Below are 15,695 nucleotides of genomic sequence, written 5' to 3'. Positions count from 1 at the left end.
CAAGCAATGAGTCTTTCACCACTTCCCTTGGGGAAGCAGATCTAGAGACTTAAGGATCCCACTATCAGAAAGTTTTCCCTAAAAGTTACCCTAACATTTCCTTTCTAAGTTTAATCCTACTATTCCTAGCTTATGCCATCCTATATGATTCATCTCCTTCTTGGTGTTTATGCCCTTATGATACTTGCAGATTATCATAACCCCACTACTCCCCTCTAAGTCAGATGTTAGCCTATTATACCTGTTTATCTTTCCTAGCATATCACCACAAATAAATTGCTCTATCCCCATTATTATTTTTGGCATTTCATTTTTCCTTGTGGGGATGGGGCGGGGGGGGGGGGGGCGTGAGTTGAACCTACTGTATTTTGGAGTTAATACCTCTAGGCCACACACATGACCAATGGGGAATGATGGATGGATGCATCTATCCAGTTATTTATACTACTTCAATCACTGTTGTATCTGAGCCCCTTTATAATGATTAAATCACATAATTTTTTACATCATTATGGGGAAAAACTGTTCAACTTTTTTTTTTTCTTGGATAGCTCTTAAAATGTGGGTGTGAATGCCATGGGAAACTCCTTGTGATATAGAGAAACCTGCAGAAAATTATTTAGGTAATTACCGGTAATAATAAAATGTAATATGTCCTACAGATAATGTAGTTCCACAGTCTAAAAGTTAATCTGATTGTGTGACAGTCAATGTAACACACAGAAGCCTTAACCCTAAAGGTTTCCTTGAGCTGTTTCATTTATTGTGTATGACTGAATTGATAGCAGTTGCTTCTCTCCATCAAAGACAAATGTGTAATTGTACTTTTGATTTATAGTTTAATTGCTATAAATTGGCCCATAATGACTCTTGTTTCATCTTTGTGCCACTAAGGCTTCTTAATGTAGAATATATTTATAGGGCCAGATCCAGCTGCAATTGAAGACTAGCAAAATCCCATTTAATTAAGTGGGAGCAGGATCCAACCCACACATGGATGCTAAAAGCTGTGTGAGAGATTAATGTAGAGTCATCAGTAGCCTGGCATTTCCTCTGGAGACTACTCTGTAAATCTATCCATAATTGAAAAGACAGAAAATCATGATTTTAAGACTTTCACTGTTAACAGTAAACGACATGGTAGCTCAGAGTAAGTAGCAGTAATTATTAAAAAGCTTCTAGAATTGTAATGTTTTTCATTATTGTAATGGAGGAAATCAACAACATTGAAGTAGCCAAAGCAAAAGTCTTCTTAAAAAACACAGTATTAGGATGGGATGATGGGGGAGAAGGGGTGAAGCAATGCTGATTTGCTGGTAGTTTAAAGATGTTCAACCTCTTCATTAAATTACATTTGAAGTGATAGTTTTGATTGTCTGACCAATTGGTCTGATGTGTGAGAATGTTTTATGCTTTGGTAATATGCTATAAGTGATTCTTTTCAAGAAAAAAAACTATGCAAATAGAATAAGTTGTTACTAACTGAAGAAAACACAGGAATTGCCATATCATAAGAGACTAATGGATCCTATAGTCTGGTAATCCAACCCCAACATTGCTCAGTATTGCATATTTATTTATGGACTTGTCTCTAGTTCGCACTACAGTATCTTCACATATTGATGAATTTTATCCTTGCCACTACTCTGTGAGCTAGAGGAAGCCTAATTATCACTTAGTCACTTTACAGATAGGAAACTGAGGCAGAGAGAGATTGATTTGCCCAGGGTCACACATGAAGCCCATGGCAGAGTCAGGAATAGAACCCAGCTCTCCTGAGTTGCTGTTCAATTGTAACTGGAGTTTCAGTTGTACAAATGGGCGGGAACTCCCCTGCTTCTTTTGGTACTGCTGGAAATGTAGTTGGGTTTAAGTAAGGCATGCTGGGAGAAGGGTTGATGTAAGTCCTGCATTTTTCTTGAGTTCGGATTTACAAGGACAAGTCATTCCATTGTTCATATGCTGTTGTTCATTGTTGAGACATTCTGGGATCTAACTAGAAAAAGGACAGTGCAGCATACTAGACAGACCAGTGCTAAAGACTGGGGAAGGGAAATGTCCACTTTGAAACAAACCCTCTAGAGTGAGGAGTTCTGCCAATTTAAAAACTGGGAAACAAAGCCTCTGACCAGAAATGCTGTTTGTTTTGAAAGAACTCCATGACCAGTGGTCTGACTGAGAGACTAGCAGTTCTGCAATGAGAAGATCTGTCTGAGTGTACCCATGTGCCTTTGTCCCATATATGCATGGACAATAACAAGAGACTATATTGCCAGCTGTGGTGCTATCAGGGCCGGCTCCAGGCACCAGCTTGCCAAGCAGGTGCTTGGGGCGGCCACTCCGGAGAGGGGCATCACGTCCAGCTATTCGGCAGCAATTCGGCGGATGGTCCCTCACTCCCGCTCGGAGCGAAGGACCTCCCGCCGAATTGCCGCCGCAGATCGCGATCGCAGCTTTTTTTTTTTTTTTTTTTTTTTTTTTTTGTGCCGCTTGGGGCGGCAAAAACCCTGGAGCCGACCCTGGGTGCTATGAGTTGGAGTTCAGGCTTCTGCATTAGGGGGTTCTGTGACAATAACCTGTCTGGGTCAATTAAAAATATTTATTTTAATACCCAGAGGCCAGAAAGGGTGTTGGTAGGTGAGGTTGTAGAAGATGTCCCACACACACCACAAAAATACTTGAGGATATGTGGAGAAGTCCCCTCACCCTGCACACAATGGAGAGGAGTTGAGGTTATAAACCAGAAAGGCAGCTGGGGGTAACAGGAACTTGTGACAGGCACCATTGCATAGGCAGGGAAATCACATATTTCAACTGTGCTAGCAGCTTTATTTCTAGTGTATGTCTACACTATAGCTAGAAGCGAGCCTCCCAGCCCAAGAGGACAGACTCATGCTAGCTCAATTCCAGCTGACACACTAAAAATAGCAGTGTGGATTTAGCAGCTCTAGCTCCAGCAGAGACTTGTGGCTGCCACCTGAGCCACAACTTCCACTCTGCTACCCCCCTATGCCTGAATTCCCCTAGAGTCATGGCTAGTTTAGAACATATGCACAAAATACCTGTCAGGGTTCCCTCCCCACTCTGAACTCTAGGGTACAGATGTGGGGACTCGCATGAAAGACCCCCTAAGCTTATTTCTACCAGCTTAGCTTAAAAAGTTCCCCAAGGCACAAATTCTTCCTTGTCCTTGGACAGTATGCTGCCACCACCAAGTGAGTTAGACAAAGATTCAGGAAAAGGACCACTTGGAGTTCCTGTTTCCCCCAAATATCCCCCCAAGCCCCTTCACCCCCTTTCCTGGGGAGGCTTGAGAGTAACCAAGGTGAGCACAGACCAGACCCTTGGGTTTTGGGGATACTAAAAAGCCAATCAGATTCTTAAAAACAGATCTTTTATTATAAGGAAAAAAAGTAAAAAACACCTCTGTAAAATCAGGATGGAAGGTAAGTTTACAGGGTAATAAGAATTCAAACACAGAGGATTTCCCTCAAGGCAAAACTTTAAAGTTGCAAAAAAACAGGAATAAACCTCCCTCTTAGCATAGGGAAAATTCACAAGCTAAAACAAAAGATACTCTAACGCATTTCGTTGCTATTACTTACTATTTATGTAATATTAGATGTATCATTTCAGTAGGAGCTGGATTACTTGCTTGGTCTCTCCCTTTGTCTCCTGAGAGAACACCCACAGAGCACAAAACAAAGCCTCCCCCCCCAGATTTGAAAGTATCTTCTTTCCCCATTGGTCCTTCTGGTCAGGTGCCAACCAGGTTATCTGAGCTTCTTAACTCTTTACAGGTAAAGAAGGGATTTTATGCTACCCTTAGCTGTCTGTTTATGACAGTACCACTAAAACAACAGTGAGTATCCTAGACAGCACTAGGATGAGACAATTGTAGTTGAAGGATTTAAATAATCCTCATTTCTCTTTTACTTTTATATAGCACCTTCTACATGAAAGAATCTCAATGTGTTCTACACTGTGTGTGTGTGTGTGTGTGTGTGTGTGTGTGTGTATGTAGCACTACTGAAACATAAACACATCTGTCACAGCTGCCAGCAGAAAGGCTTGTGCACAGCATACTGAACAACTTTTGGGGGAGGGGAAATTGTTTTTCTTTCTAACATATAATATTAAATAGTATTAACCAAGCTAGTTTAATGCAGTCCCACATGCAGTTTCAAACAGTCTCAAACCACCAACTACACAGTAGTACTTGATGATAAGCCACAAGTCTCATATTTGATAAAATTCCAGTTCAGAATTTGCAGTTTTGTCCTGTATATTTTTTACCTTCACTTATGTTGTTTTGTTAAAAAAAAGGTAACACATTGAATACTTGCAATTTCTTCCTTATTCCCCCAAGAATCCCCCTTTCAGTTTTTATGCCATGCTACTCATTACCACCTGCATCTGAATTTAGGAAGAGGAACTCTCATAAAAGTGAGTCAAGCTGTGTATATAGTAAACATTTCCATAAGATTGATTGTGGACAGTTAATTTGCTATATGTCTTGATACTGCTTTCACTAATGTTTTGCAGATTTTCAAATGTTCCCTCAAATCATAAAAGTATATCTTTGTTTTCTTTTGTTTAAATATTATATACTGATGTTTCTATAATGCTCTTATTTATAAATTTCTTTAAAAGTCTAGACCACGTTTGTTTGTTGTTTGAAAGCATTTCAAGAAAAATATTGCGTTGTTTTTGGAGTAAGCTGTAGTGTTCTGGACCGTAATTATATCATTTGGCATTTGGACTATTACCATCATATTGTAGTATATTTTTAATATGCAGTAACTTGAGTATATACATGTTCATGAAAATAATTCTTCAATTAGAAACTCAGAGGATTCATCATCACCGTTAAACTGTTGAATAAAACAATAGTTCCGAGAAAATGCATACTGAAAAAATGGGATAAGGTGGAAATGTTACTATAACTGCACTACTTTGGTATATGAGAGGCAGAAGCATGCACTTCATTTCAGGGATATATCCTTCCTTCCCTTCCTTGCCAACCTTACTTGAGGAAGTTCTCATAACTCTTTAAGTGTCTTACAGAATTTTCTATCTTTAGCATAATTTGTGCAACAATAATTACATCATATTTTTCTTTTTTCTTTTAATATTCCCCATCCTCTTTTTCAGTACTTCAAAATACTATGAAATTCAGATAGATTGATCATGTCAAAGCTGAAATATTCTACGCATGCCAAATATGTAATTTAGTTATCAATTATTTCAGTATTTTTTAAGTGTGAATAGGTTATGCTTTCTCCCTAATTACTGTTCCTTAATCATAGATGGCAAAAACTGCTGAATTACTGGTATTGGTTTCTTGTAATATTTTTCCACTACAGACTGATCTGAGACCACCTTGCCTTTTCGCTTAAACATTAAATGATTTTAAACTGTCTGTCATGACCAAGATTTAAAGCCAGTAGTTTCTTTGCTTACACTACTCAGGAGGACTCACCTATCTCCATAAATCATGACCTGTTTTCTCAGTTGCAGTGCAGAGGATCAAATTTAGTTTTATTGGTGGTAGTTTTCTCCACATTTGCCCAAAATCTTGAGAAGAAGAATCTTCAGTTAACCTATAATTCTGTAGTTGTTTGTTGCCAGATTACTTGCTTCCTGCAGAGACCTAGGTTAGAGAGAGAGCTTGCGAACAGCACTCAGAACCAACTTTTTACCTGCATAGGAATAAAGGATCAGTGATATATAGCTGAAGAACATTGTATTGAAACTGAAGATATTTACACAGCTTTTATCAGTAGACTCAACAGTGTACAGGTGGATTAAAGCCATTTTAATTGCTCTCCTCCAGGGTGCAAGGTGTTGTTGTTTTTTTTAATCTCACACAAGAGACTCCATAATGTTTTTGTTTGTTTGTTTGTTTGTTTTTGCACTGGTCCACCTTGGCAGCAGCATGGTGCTGCATTGTCCCAGCAGGAGCTCTGGGAGGCAATCATTTCTGAAGCTACCAAACACGCAAGAGAAATGTGGCCACTGTTGTGCAACTTTGACAGGTGTATTATGTGCTCCCTTCTGAGGTCAACCAACTCTGCTGACCCAGTTTAGATGGTAGGTGAGACCATAGTATGCAGGTTAACTTTGATTTGTGAATGGCATAGCAGGGGATGGATTCTTTAGCCATACCTCCTTGTGCATCCACATCCTGGGCAGTCAGAGTCTGGCTGAGCTCCCATTTGGGTCTTGTAAACCTATGACATCCTGCTTGTACCCAATATATAACTTACAGAATTTTTATTTTACTGTGTATATAATTGTCTTGCTATCTGATGTTCACATGGGTCTCTTGAGGACAGTACTATCTAGCTGCAAGGTAATATATCTGATACATGTTAAATAATTTTCATCCAATGGATTTTATATTTTCAGAGTATAACTAAAATTGATATATAGTATTATGCAGGCTCCAGGCTAAGAATACAGTTCAAATAAGGTTCACTTACAGCTTATAATAAAAAATGGGCTAGGCAATTCAGATCCAAGTGGAATCAGTGACAAAACTACCATCAGTTTTAGCTGGAACAGCATCAGGCCAAATGTGGGCCAAATTCAATCAATAAAGTCAGTGAAGTCACACCAGGAATTTTTTCCTAATATCTGCAGCACAAGTGACATTTGACAGTTTTCATAAATAATACTTTAAATATGTTTTTATATCTAATGCTTGACATCCCTCCATAAAGACCTTTCATTAGGAGGATTACAGATGGAAAGTGGAATTGATAGTACTCATAATAATTAATCCACATTAATGAATATTACTTTCCCCTCTATAATAGTTACCAAATTATTTTCTGCTGTTCAAATCTTTAATAGATTTTGATTCACCAAAAGCAATTACTTTTTTTTACTGGAAATATAATTTGTCAAAATCTATTTTGTATTTATTTTTTTACTCACAATTTATTCTGAGTGTTCCCTTTCTAATGAAAGTACCTCCTGGTGATATGTTGAAGGTGTCTTCAGTCTGACTAGATTGAATGCTTTCATCTTAGTATGTTTCTATCTAAAATAGAATAGGTATATTTTAGTTACTGTCCAGTAATAATACAAATATTAATACACAAGAATTTCATTTTCTTCTTAATACAGTTCCCAAGGAAATAAATTTGTTATGCTTGGTTTATAACTCTCTCCCTAAGGAAGAACCGGACCACTAGTTCCTTTAACATTATTTTTCTATTGCTTTTTTTTTTTTTTTAAGAGGCTTTGAGTGTTGCTAACTGAACTGTATTTCTTTGAGGTACTCTGTACTGCTGATTTCTAACTATACTCTGTGCCAATCTTTAAAAATAATTTGGATGATATTCCTGTTGGGCTCTTCTAGGAAATTGTTTTAGTTACCTGCTCTGAAGTGGTCATTCTCTGCTACACTTTTTATATATATATATCTCAAATTTCTTAGACTGGGGAAATCCATAAACTTAAAAATTGCTATGAGAATCTTAAAGAATAAGGGCAAGTTGAGGAATGAATGAAACACAGTTGTTTAATTTTATCCAAAAATGTGTGCAGCTCTGTTTTCACTGCTAAGAGAACTTGAAAACCATGGAAGTATCCATGCACACTCTGGAAAAGACCTAATAGGGTTTTTCAGAGTGTGGACAATATGACCTTGTTTATAAATCATATCCCTGATTAGACAAGGAGAGTATCAAGAATCAAATATTTATTGGGAAATATAAAGCAGGGATGTTACTTTCAGAGCTGCCATAAGGATCTGAATGTCCAGTACCTGTTAGATCCCTTATGTAGCTTTGAAAATCTTTGTCCAAGTGTGTAATTCCTGAAAAGTAGAACTGGTTGAAAAATTTTCCATCAAAATAGTTTTGATTGAAAATGACTTTTGTCTAACTAAATACTCTCTCTCTCTCTCTCTCTCACTCTCACACACACACACACACACACACACAATTTTATTTCTGGGGGGAGCAGAGGTCAGGGTGGTAAATCACTTCTCAATCAGCTTGATGAAAACTCAATTTTACTTCAGTGGGCATTGGATCAGGCAAGAAGACATAAGAAACCGTTGACCAAATTCACTCCTCGTGTAAGTACAGCTCCATTGAAGTCAATAGAATTTCATCAGGAATGAATGAAATAGCATGGATGAACATAACTCCATCTATTTAATGTTTTTTTATTTATTAGTTTTAAGCATTGAATTTTATGTTTAGGGGAAAGTCTGATAGATGAAAACCAAGGAGCTGGTGTGCTTAGACATTGCCCTCTGACTGGAGTATGATATAAAGATGTATTGGCAAAATAGCATATGCAGGCCATAACTTGCAGTGTTAGAAGAGAAACTGTCTCCTGTGCAGTCATACACGTTGCTTATTTGGGGGGAGCAATATCTTCCCTACCCAAACTACTTCCTCATAATTACTTTGTCTATACTGCATTTTAATAATGCTGATGAGTTTACTAGTTTATTCAAGATGTTAGTGCTGAAATGTGAAATCATGCAAAACACACCTGGTTTGGGCATTTTGTTAAAAAATAAAAACTCAGCCTTCTTTTGTTGAAAGTTTCACTAACGTGAATCTAGGACAATTTATGATTTTCCATTGAAATGTGAGTGAAACAGTAGTTTTGAATGTGTTTCACTTTGAATTTTTTTATTTCTTTGAATATGAAACTCAAACTAAAATTCAGGGGGTGCAGTCTCGTGTGAATCAAATGTGAAGGAAGTGCTCCATGAAACTCTGTGAGCTGAAATCAACGAGGTTCACACAATTGTAACATTACTGCAATATTGTGAGACTAGTACACACGGTCTTCCATTTTAAGTGGGCAGAACAATAATTCAATGAATAAACTGGAGAAGAGTCCAGTAGTTCTTGTTCACATGGGCCTAGACTGTCATTTTGCAATTTTCTCTGAGCAAGAGGCACCATATAGTTGTACTATCCCAGGAGCTGCCTGTGAAGTAGTTTGTGACAGACCAACCTGCCTCCTGGTCTTCCACTTGCTCCTGCAGGAAGTAAATTCTGTTGGGCCTATCCCTGGCAGAGTGTACATCACATAGTGTGCCAGCAGAGCTAGCTATACTGCAGCAGGGGGTGGGGGGGCGGAGAAGAAGTGGGGAGCTGAGCCTTGGCTGTGCTCAGTCTTAACCCCTCCCACTCCAGTGCCACCCACCTGCACTGGTTAAGGAAAGTAAAGGCTCTGCAGATCTGGCTTCCTCTCCCATGCTGCAACTCACAGTATGGGTAGCCCATATAAGAGAGTATGGGGGGTGCCTTACTCCCCCTTACTTCTTTGTGTGGCTATGTAGGGCTAGTGATGATCCTAGGACTTCTTGTTGGCTAGATTGCACCTATCCTCCTAGCCCTGACTATGGGCTGCATGGAGCTGTGCTTGTCTAGAAGGAGCATGTGGAAGGAATTTTGTGACTCAGGTCACTAATCCTTCCATGCTCCTAGCAGAGGCGTAGCGAGCGCCCTCCGTACCCTCTGACTGGAGGGGGCCCCGCAAGGAAGGGGACCCCTAAAAGTGGCAAAATAAATACCGCATTCCAGTTTCTGCATTGTAAGGGGCCCCGCCCGGACATATGTTCGGAGGGGGCCACGTTCTTTGTTGCTACGGCCCTGGCTCCTAGAAATAAGTAATCTGTGCCACCCCTTTACAGAGTGCAATTACCTCTTTCCTCGTGTCAGCTCAGCTCCGCCGGTGTGTTAGGGGAGGTGAAGCGAAAGCTCTGTCGCACTTTGCCCAGTTATTTGAGGGAAGGCAGAGAACTCCAGAGCTCTTCCTCACACCTTAGCAGAGAGGGAGGCTGGCTACTCTTTTGTGTGGCCACAGTGGGATGAGTCACACTCAAGGCTAGAGTATGATAAATAAGGTTTGTAAAACTGGGCCCCAAATGCTGAAGTACTCAGAAATAAACACAAACTGTACATTATGGCACTTGGGGCCTAGTCCTGCAAACCTTATTCATCCAAATGAATAGGAAAAACACACAACAGAGAATTTTTTGTGTATTCAAAGAAACACTCCTTTAGCATACAGAGAGAGTAAAGTATGAACATATGTAACAGGCTGGAATTAAATAATTAATTTGTATGAACTGTTAGCTCATAGGGAATTATTAGCTCTGCCTTTCGCTTCTGAGTGATTCAGATTTTCAAAATGTAATTGTCAGCTATGTAATACATATTTAAATGAATCTAACTTTTATACTAAAAGTTGAGTTTGGTATTTGTACAAGACTGGTTTGGAAGAAAGCAGCTCTTTAGATTAACCAGAGCTCAAACCAGGGAAACAGCTAACAAGATGCAAGAAATGTCTAGCATATGTAGATAGAAGAATAAATTAAGTAGTTTTATTATTCACCATTGTGATATGCACTGCAGTGGGTGCTAATAAAATTACCATTATATCTGTGTAAACTGGGAAATATATTTTGTTTATCAGCATCCTCTCCTACAATGGGTGCCCTACATAGCTAATGAACAAAAATCTTTGCCTATATGTTGCTAAAAGCAACCCAATCTGATCAGTGGTCAATTTCAAACTTGAATAAGAATAGTTTTAGATTACTTGTAGTTTTTACAACTATAATGTTAACTAATTTTAGCAGAATCAAATGATTAAGAACATCCCATAATTACATAGGCTATTCAACAAAAAGCCTATTGACTGTTAATTTTCTCTCTACAATTATATAGCATTTTAGAATGTATATTGAAATTGACACATTACCCTTAGCCTATCTCACAAAGTACTTGTGTTTGCAATGGAAAATAACTTTATGATTAATGTAAATTCATTCTGCAAGTGGATTACGTGAAACTTATATTAGTGAGCATGTTCTTGTAATACTGTTTTCTCTTGCTATGATTTGTAGTTTCTACATCTAGCTATGTCTTTTATATTTAATCAGACCTCTGCGCTTTTAAAGCACTTGCTTTATTCTCTTTAATAATTCATATTTTCAATTGATTTATATAATGATTATCTACTGAATTATTTTTCCATTACCAGCAGCAGGAATGTGCTCGTGCTTCATGAGTCAGACATGATAAAAATTTTGAGATGAACAATTAGCTCAGTGAGTTTGTCCACTGTATCTTGATTTTACTTCAAACGCAAACTCATTTGACTTTAAAAGATTGAGTAGAGCTGAGGAAAATTTACTGACAAAACAGAGTTTTGTCAGAAATTACTAGTTCATTGGAAATATCTTGCGAAAGCAAGTTGGGTTTGATGAATTTTCATCAACTTTCAGGCAGGATTCCAAGGGAACTCTGCCAGGGTAACTGGGCTTCAAGCATCTCTGAGGCAGCCCCATCATATGGATGCCAAGTTGTTGGACCCTGGCAAAGCCCGTCTATGCCTAGCATTCCAGAATCTAGGCTCCCAGCTCCGTAGCAGGAAACCTAGAAGCCATGAGACTCCTGGCTCAAGCTGGGGCTTTTTGGGCTGCCAGGCTCCCTGGCATGTAATGTTGGGAGCCTGGAGGTCCTGAAATAAGCTTCCAGGGTCTGTGGCTATGAGGCATTCATACCAGACAGACTGCCTCAGATCCAGGACCCAGGGCTCAGGGCTTCCAGACTCCCAGGTCAGCTGGCAGTCTGGAAGTCCTGGGGTCTCTGGCTCCAGAACAATCTGCATGGTGGGACTGCAGGAGACCCTGGAAGCCCAGGAAGCTGCTTAGTGAAACTGATATAGTTGTCAGTTTCATGGGTACTATGCACCATGTGCTGGTGCTTTCCAAAAGTATTTGGAGGGGGAGGGGGAGAGATTTCTGGTTTGTGCAAAATTTAAAATATATATATATATATATATATATATATATATATATATATATATATATATATATATATATATATATATTTTCTGTCAAAATCAGACTGAATCCAAATTTCCACATTTTGACATTTCTGCTGAAATGGAAATCTTGAGTTTTGGCTGGCTCTACTCAAGTAAAACTGAATGGTCACCTGGAAAATACTGTATAGTTTCTTAAATGGCATTGAAGATTTGCTTTAATGTAATGTAACTTGAATGGAATAAAGAATCTTCTTTTATATGTGGGATGGGTAGATATTGTTATTTACTGGATTAAATCGCTAAATAAATGTTCCCTCTTTTGATTATCATATACTAGTTATCTGTTTAATACTTACAGTTATGTTTCTAACTCAATTTGGAATTGTTTCTATTACAACTGAATTTTCATTATACTCTCTTTATATTTACACAAAAGGAAAAAGTGCAGTAGTTTTGTGGGCTGCCCATTATCATCATGTCAGGAAATGGAGACACAAACGATAATATTCCCAGTATTTCTGCATGATAAAAATATTCCAGTTTCCATGCACTCAATCAGAAAAAAACAAAAGCAAATTACTTACCTTCACTATTTCATTTGATGTTCGTGCCATTCTGAAGAAATACGAAAAGAATACACCAGTTTATCTGCACACTATTAACAGCTGAAGTGCTTCAGCTGAACAAATTCTTCTAAAGATATTTTCACCCTGGTCTTGTGGTAAACAAAGACAGATGAAAACGCATTCAGAAAATTTGCATTTTAGCTCCCTTGCTTTCATCCAGACCTTGGATTCTGTCCATTTTTCTACATAGTTCTTTTTTTAGGCATGCACAAGTTTTTAAAAAGAGATGGGAAAGGTTAAGAATCCTAACTAATTAAAAATGGCATTTTCCTCATGAGTTGAAAATTTTATGTTTTATTTTATGGATCACTGTGCATTTAGCTGTGATTGATTAAGAGAACTCTAAGTGCTTAGACACATACTAATGGATCGGTATATCTAAGGCAACATTTCTCATATTCAAGGCTCACTTCACCAAGGAGGTTTCAGTCTCTTCTGGGATGGCTGCAGCAAATTCTGGGAAAATGGAAAAAGGAATATATTTTCAGTTAATCATTGTCAGTTACAACTCTCAAAAGCAGAACGCTCTATATGTCTACTGAATGTTCAACAGACTTACTACCTTTTCTGAGTCTAACATGGAAATGGCCAGGCAAGAAAAATTAAAATAAGTCTGCCCAGTGTATGTGTCCAATATACTAACAAAAAGGCATAATCACTTACGAGGCGAGGTGGCGCAGGCCTGGGCCCAGAGATGAGGCCAGGATGTCAGTGTCAGGGTTCAAGGCTGAGCTGAAGCTCCTCGAGTCCATCTTCAACAAGGACCACGAGTGCTTCTGCATCATCTCCTGGAAGCTGGATGAGCTGCACTGCCGGTTTGTGCTACTGCCACCACCACCAGGGAGCAGCCCGCAGCCGCCACTGCTGATCACCATCCACTGCAATGTCACGGAAACTTATCCCCCTTCATCACCAATATGGTTTATGGAATCAGATGACCCAAATCTGATTTCAGTGTTAGAGCGATTATAAGATTTTAAGAAGAGCAATACTCTGCTTCTTCAACAACTGAAGCAATTGATATGTGACATCTGCAGATTATACAACCTTCCTCAGCATCCAGATGTTGAGATGTTAAATCAGCCATTACCAACAGGACAGAATGCAATGATGGAAGAAGTAATGTCAGGAGGAGGAGGAGGAAGATATGAGTGAAGACATTGAAGACCTAGATCACTATGACATGAAGAAAGAAGAACCTGTTGATGGAAAGAAATCTGAGCATGAAGGCATTGAAAAAGAGAAACTTGCAATTTTAGAAAAAATTAGAAAGAATTAAAGACAAGACCACCTAAATGGTGAAGTGTCTGGGTCAGTCCAGGTTTCAGATCGACTTATGAAAGAGCTCAGGGATATATACAGATCACAGAGTTATAAAACAAGGATTTATTCAGTGGAACTTCTAAATGACAGCCTGTACGAGTGGCACATTAAATTTCTAAAAGTTGATCCGGACAGCCTGTTACATAGTGATCTTCAGGTCTTACAAGAAAAATAAGGTGTAGCGAATACTTTTTGCTCAACTTCTCATTAAAGATAATTTTCCTTTAGATCCTCCCTTTGTGCGAGTGGTATCTCTGTGCTCACGGGAGGGTATGTCCCAGGTGGTGGTGCATTATGCATGGAACATCCTACTAAATGGGGCTGGAGTAATGCCTATTCAATATGTAATCCCTCTGCCCGTCAGAGTTGGCAGCAACAAGGGCCAGGATCAGTATCTAGGGGTTCCGTTTCAATAACACAATGCAAAACCAGCTCGAGCCCCCACCCAGTGACCTGGGACAATTACATACCACCCCCCTGGGTGCCTCTAAGAGGCAATACGTTCCCTCTCGCAAGCACAGAGTCTGAGTGTAGCAAAAGCCTTTTAATAAAGGAGGGAAACAATGCGGCATTATGTTGGGGGAAACACCACAAACCTAGCACAAACCATGAGCAAAAGACTCACCCCCAAGTAAGTTTGGCAGTGTCTTTTTCCCCTGAGGGTCTTAAGTCCAGCAACCCAACAGTCACCCCTCCTACAGTTTCTGTCCTTGGTCAGTGCAGCTCCCAGAGTTCAGAAGTTCATCTGCAGTGTTTACCTCCCAGCCTGGGTGGAAGTGGGGGGAGGTATGGGGGCATCATGCTCCACTGCTCAGGTCAACAGCCAGTTGCCACACCTTTCCGTGGGGTTCTGCTGCAGTCATCACCGCCAGCTACGCCTCTCTGCTAGCCGCTCACAATATGTCTTCAGCCTCTCCCCCTTAACAGCTGAAATCACTGAGAGCTGTGTTAGTATGGGAGCTTCAGTGCTGGTGCACTCAGGACTACTAGTTCAAAGTAGGTCTAATGCTTAGACCTAGGTATCAGTGATTTCAGCTCTGAAGCATGTAACAAGACTAATAATAGAATCAAAATTAGTTCTGTTATTACACAGAAGGGGGCCCACACTACCAGTTCACTGGGCTTTGGAACCCATGTCCCTTGCCTAGCGAGTGCTACTTAGCTGAGGGCGAGTCCCTCTGTCATAAAATGCCAAGTACAGTTCTATTGTCCTTGATTCACATAACCAGGATAACAACACTCTATTACTCCTGCACCAATAACAAAGAGACTGGGGATCCCACAGCACCCAAAGTGACCATTTGGGCAAGCAGTCCCATCATGCTAGGCGGGGTGGGTGTGCCCATGCAAACGAGTTCAGCCCCTGAAGTCCTTTTCCACAGCTCACCACCAGATGTCAGGGTAGAGCTCATTCTGACTCTGCTTACATCTAGAATCAGCCATCAATGGCACTTTAGTCAAAGGAAAAGCCAGAGTACAGTTTGGAGTCAATAAGAACCAATATAATCTAGCAAGAGCATAGCAGTCCTATAAGTATCTAGTACAAATACATGAGAAAAATGGGTGGTGCACTCCTCCAAAAGAAGATGGTTAATATTGTGGAATGTTGACATCTGGACCAATGTCAAACAAGCTCTTTTTTATTTCCTTTCAACACACTCTCTCTCTCTCTCTCTCTCTCTCAAGCTATGAGTGTCCATATAACAGCCATACTGAAGACTTTAGCTATTAGATAAATTAGTGGATAATCTGTCAACTGACACATCCAATATAATTTACAGCCTTACCATTTTGCTCTTATTAGATATCTTGGACTAAGCAGTTTTGGCCTTTACTGTATTTGTCTCTATAAGTTAAGCATATTTGGGCCACTTCCTCCCGTCTCTCTTTTTATTTAAAAGTGTAAACTTTTTAAAGCCTGCTACTGAG

General features: G+C 39.4%; 1 pseudogene; it reads left to right on the top strand.

Moving 5' to 3' along the window:
• The first annotated feature begins 13,148 nt into the window (after positions 1-13,148).
• On the top strand, positions 13,149-15,360 carry LOC135880463 (ubiquitin-conjugating enzyme E2 Q2-like; annotated as a pseudogene).
• The last annotated feature ends 335 nt before the right edge of the window (positions 15,361-15,695 follow it).

Source organism: Emys orbicularis, chromosome 6 (genome assembly GCF_028017835.1).
Source record: "Emys orbicularis isolate rEmyOrb1 chromosome 6, rEmyOrb1.hap1, whole genome shotgun sequence".
NCBI classification, from domain to species: domain Eukaryota; kingdom Metazoa; phylum Chordata; order Testudines; family Emydidae; genus Emys; species Emys orbicularis.
The sequence above is the reverse complement of the archived record's forward strand: the minus strand, read 5'-3'. Positions and strand labels throughout refer to the sequence as shown.